Raw genomic sequence first — 6,000 nt, 5'->3', positions numbered from 1 at the left:
GCCACTGAGCTACAATCCCAGACTAAACCCATAACAATTTAGTAGATTCTTCATTTTTAAACTGAAATGGAACATTTAGGTGACATCTTTTCTCCCCGTTTGTTTCTCTCAATCATTTTTGCTTTTAATAGAAGAGTTATCACATAGATTCAATAAGAATTGTCATTTTTAGTAGATATAACTGGAAAAAATAGTTATACAACCAATGCCTTGCATAATCAAACCAATCTAGAGCATCAAATTTCAGAATGCAACTTATTTAATTAATTATGCCTGGCCACTGATTTCATTAAATTATTTTAAAGTATTCTTGAATTTAACTATTCACCCCAAATTATGGAGTATGAACTAGCCATTTACACTTTTTCCTTCAAAAAATGGCCCTCCCAGCCTGGGGATATAGCTCAGTTGGTAGAGTGCTTGCCTTGCAAGCACAAGGCCCTGGGTTCAAATCCCCAGCACTGCAAAAAAAAAAAGGCCCTCCCTACAAGATATTTATAAATAAATATTGTCAATAGATTTTCATTTCATTTACCACAGACATAAAAACTGAAATCAATCATTTTTTCATCTCCGGATTATTTTGGATTTCCCCAACTTTCCTTCATGTTTCTTACACAGGGGACAAAAAGCTTTTATCAAAAATACTTTTTTTACATTTCAATTAGTATATAAATTATTTAGAATAGTTATTCAGAGCAGTAGTATTATTCTTGTCTCCTTCTTCAACATCCTTCATTATAGACCCAAAGACCTAAGTTCCTTTTCTAGTGTGCTTCTGCAGCCAAGGGTCTGCAATACAGCTGAACAGCTCTTCTGACATGATATCCTCTGTCAATTTAGTTAGAAATTGTGCTGTCTGAATAAAGTCCATGTAGTTGGGGGATTTGTAATCCAGTTCTCAGTAAAAATTTCTCCCCATTTCTACAAAACTCATCCTGAACTAGACAGTCCAGATCATGGAGAGTTAGTGATTTGTAATGCAGTATGAAGATCCAGTCTAAGGATGTGTCTGGTGGAAGACAATTAGACTTGACATGAAGAAATAGTTTGGAGAAATTGTCACCAAAGAGTACTTCAACTGTTGCAAGCAATTTCAACAACTTGCTGTGATCCACATAGAAAAAGGTCAACTGGCATGGCATAGTTAGGAGATTTTTGCAAATGTGATGAAGGCATCTGTCTATTCCAAATTGAGAATGAACACTACTGCAAGGAAGAAAACCCCTTAGACATAACAAATATCTGGCCTATAACATAAATATGCTCCTACAATACTATGTAAAACGTCATGAAAAGGACCACCCTTCTGAAAGATGTAGCAACATGGAAATGCATAGGATTTTCATCTTAAGCCCCACCTGGCACTGAGGTAAATCATGGATACACTTTTTGTATCATAAACAATGATCTATATTCAGAGAAGTTGTTTCACCAAAGCTTCTTCACCATTCTTTTCCTCTTGAGAGGAATGTTTCTTAAAGATCAGGAATGATACTGCTTTTATTTATTGGAGACTCCAAACTTACCCACGAATGCCAGGGGGCAACCCCTGCACAATCCTCCACCTTTTCTCCTGCATTATTTCCCAAATGGGCAGTATTTCACTGGTCCAAATAACCACTGAATTTGCAATATTTCTTTCCTGGTTAACTTACCTTTTTCTTTGGGTTGTTTTGTTTTGTTTTGTTTTTGTTTTTGTTTTCTCTTTTCTTTATGGACTGCTTTTGTGATGGGCTAACAGATCTGACTCCATGAGAATGTTACAGGCCAGACTCTAAGGGAAATAACTAAACAGACTCCATTTTGCTCTGAGACTCCATGTTATGTAGGAAATAAGCTTCTCCCATGAGAACACCCCGCCTCTGTACCCATCATCAGGTACTTGGTGTGACATGTTTAATAATATACAATGGCAACTCCTATGTAGTAAAAAATTGCTCTCTTTTGATTCCTATTGCTCCTAAACAATGTACCATGTAAACAGTGATTGTGTGGATGTCAGTAACCATTCTTTAGTTTGTACCTAGGTAAGGGTCAGTTTGACCCACTTCCCCCTCTGTCGATGATCTCATGATGTTAGTTTGTAATTTTAAATCATAGCAACAGACAATTATGATTAATGTGATTTTTGGTAGAAGAACCCCTACAACCTTGTGGTCGGGGCTGTTCTCTCAATAGCCATTTTTTGGGGGCATTGTGTGAGACAATCAGTCGGCCGGCTTAATAAAGACTCTCAATTTGGACTTCTCAGTGGTGATCAGTCTGTTCTTAAGTTGCGCTCCATAACACTTTGATTTCTGAATTCTGAGATTCAGCCACAGTCCCAGGTTTTTGGGTTGGAGTGGTGGCTCAGTGGTAAAGCACTTGCCTAACACGTGTGAGGCTCTGGGTTCAATTCTCAGCACTGCATATAAATAAATAAATTAAATAAAGGTCCATTGACAACTAAAAAAATATTTTAAAAAAATTTTTTTAAATCTTCTTCCACAAATTGGGCAGGAAAATTTCCTTGGAATGGGCAAAGCTTTCTTAAACACAACTCAAAAGCAGCAAACAATCCTAAAAGACCCATATGCTAAATAATCAGATTAATGGGGAAAAAATGTCTCAAATTCAAAATTCTTTTATCTAAAAGATGGAAGTGGTGGTTTACAGGTCTTACCTGCTTGTACTTTGCATTTCTGCTGAATGATCTTTGGAGTTTCCTAAAGTTTCTCTCCACAAGCGACTTTACCCAGCACAGTAATTTCCAAACAGGAGTGCTAGGAATAACTGGGCTGAGTTCCTTTTGTACGTTTTGGAAAAGATTTCAGATAACCAGAGACAGGTGGTAGGCACTCCAGCAGTGTTTACCTCCCCTGAAACCAGAGTTCAGGCTAAGGCGAGAGAAACCATGCCCCACCCTCTTCTGTTCTCTGACCCAGGCACCAGCAGCTCAAGTCCATGGATTTTGGCCTCTGTAGACCTCACGCAGCAGCTCTTTGAAGGGCAGGTTTTGCCACCCTCTTCACCAGACCCTCCTGTGCCACTGAAGGGGTTCTCTGTTGGGCTGGGGGAGCTATAGCCAGCATCTGATTAAGCTGTGAAACTAGGGTTGACTTTGTAGAGCCAGTACAGATAAAAGCCCTTGGAGAAAAACTGGTCTTGTACGCGGCTTAGGGTCCAGTCTTAGAAGTGATAAGTTGGGGTGAGGGGTGTCACTTTCACAGCAGGCCAGGATCCTTGGGATGTTTTGAAAAATTCAAGAACAGGAGAATGTACTCAAAATATAGGTATTGCAGATTTTTTGTTTTGTTTTTTTTTAAATAAGGTCTCACTAGGTTGCCCAGGTGGACTCCAACTTGTGATCCTCCTGCCTTAGCCTCTGAGTCACTGGAATTACAGTTGTATAACAACTGTTCCCAACAGCAGAGGAAATCTTATGGAGAAAGTTCCTTGGACTTGGCTTCTAGCCTCAGAACAGTAAACTGATAGAGACTTTTTAGAAGTCCATGTTGAGGGGCAGGGGATTCAGTGGTTGAGCTCACGCTTAGCATTCCTTTTGAGGCCCTGGGTTCCATACCTAGAAATGCATGCACACACACACACACGCGCGCGCGCGCGCGCACACAATTTCTTTAATGAAAAAGAATAGATTAAAAACAAAGACATTTTTTCTTTTGCTCAGAAGTCCAAGCTTAGATTCCTTTCAGAAACCTCCAGCAGAAGGCCCATGTGGTTAATTAACATTCTTACTGCACCTATGCAAATAACCAGGCCAAACTTAATGAGATCAGACTCATTTTGTGACCAAGAATCTCAGAGACATTTTTGATCAAAAGTGGGAAGACAGAAAGGAAAAATTTGTACCTAAATTGAAAATTATGTGTTGTCATTCTAGAGCACACCTGGGCTGTCTGATTCTGATTCTGTGAAAGCTCTGTAAATTGTGGATAACTGCCAGCAATGCTAATTCTTATCCATAGAAATGCAAATTAATTCTGTCCAGTGGAAAAATAACCAAAAAACTTCATTTGGGCTCTATTTGCACATTCATTTCAATGTTTCAGCTCTGTAAATGTATCTATTCTTGGGATTCTTCATTGACCAGGTTTTAACACTTTTGGGCCTGGGGGTTTAACCTGGGGTGCTTTACCACTGAGCCACATCCCCAACCCTTCTTACTTTTTATTTTGAAACACAGTTTCACTAAATTGCTTAGGGTCTCTGTAAGTTGCCAAGGCTGGCCTTGAACTTGCCATCTTCTGCCTCAGCCTCCCTAGTTGCTGGGATTATAGGTATGCACTGCCATTTTCAACATGCTCATTCTTATATTTGTTTGAGAGTCATGATTTTGCCTATTTCTGAAATAATTATCATTTAATACCTACTTAGAACTAAAGCACCATCTAAAGGCCCATAGTGTATCCCCCATCTCTGCCTCAGCCACAGAGAGCCTAGAGACTTTAAGACAACCATCTAAGAGACTTTTGGTGATTTTTCTCAGAAACAGCATGGGCACTTCCTAGAAACTTTATAGTAACCATTCTGCTCTGATACTTGATGTTTTTTCTGTTCTTCTGAGTGAGGTAGCCTGACACTTCTTGGCAGATATTGTCCTGCTCATTCTGCTGCTCCTAATGGGCTATATGTGCCCCTGAAGTAGACTTCAGAAGAAAAATAGAAATTTAAATCCCTCATATTCTTGATAACTCTCAAAGGCAAACTTGGTAATTGCTGAAACACTACCACATGTTTAAATCAAGGCTAGGTACAGCTCCATGCTTAAGCTCAAATGGTAGGTAAGAAGGCTTGTCATATTTTCCTCAAGGAGGGCTGACATACTTTTTGGTACTTTTTGATGACGGAGTACCTAGTACCTCTTCTCTGCATTCTACATTAGTGATCTAGGATGCAGTGAAACTCAGCAGGGCCTCCTGCCCCTCCCCAAAACCCTCTCTCACTTATTTACCTCTAGATTTTTAAAAGCAATTGTCTTATTTTCCATATTTGTGTGAGTGTTGCTGGGGTGCACATACAGTACTGGGGATGGAACTCAAGGTCTCATGCATGCTAAGCAAGTGCTGAGCAACATACCTGGACCTTTTATTATTATTATTTTATGCTGAGACAGGTTCTCACTAAATTTCCCAGGTTGGCCTTGAAATTGCATCCTACTCCCACAGCCTCTCAAGTCTGTAGGATTACAGGAATGTGCCACCATGACCAGCAGATTTAGTTTTTATTTAAATCAATTCTTGCTTTCTTTATTTAAAAAAAAAAAAAGCTTGATATACTAAAAAAATGTTGCTTCAGTCAGTTGAGGAAAATCTTTATGATTGAAAGTCACAGAAAGCAATAGCTTTCTTTGCTTTTCATTCATACTTCCTCTTGCTAACCATCTCTGTCAACTTTAATAAAACATGCACAGCAGGTCCCAAATTTCTGCTATATGTTTGAACTATACACTGGGAAAGTTCTTACATATAACTCAACTGACAGAGTAGTGATCTATGATCCCATTCCAATTCAGTGAAGCTGAATGCAATATTCAGAACCCATTTACTTCTGGATCTTATTTAGGAATCTCTGGATACCTCTCATAGATATCTTCTGTGATATTAAATTAAAAGAAACAAAATTTATGGAAATATGTAATAAACCCAATGTGTTTCATAAGTCTTTTCCAGTGCTTCATGTTTTCCAAAACTCTAAATACCTCCTGACATTATTCTTAGGAGGCTCCGGTACTACTGAGCTTCCTTTAAGCATTTTAGTACTTACCCTGGTCTCAGAAACCCTCCCTGCTCCTTCCACTGGGTCCTGACTAAGCTGAACAATCTACCAAACCAGGAACTATGGACAGCAACTTAGTGCCATGACAGGCTGTACAGGTGGCCTTCACATCACAGTAACATAAGATGCTCAACCCTCCAGTAGGCATGAGGCTCTGACTTAAAATTCTCCTTGTTGGTTTCAGACTAACTACTGACAAGACTGGTCATCACACACTTCACT

The sequence above is a fragment of the Sciurus vulgaris genome, assembly GCF_902686455.1.
Source record: "Sciurus vulgaris genome assembly, chromosome: 11".
NCBI lineage: Eukaryota > Metazoa > Chordata > Mammalia > Rodentia > Sciuridae > Sciurus > Sciurus vulgaris.
Note: the sequence above shows the minus strand (reverse complement) of the source record.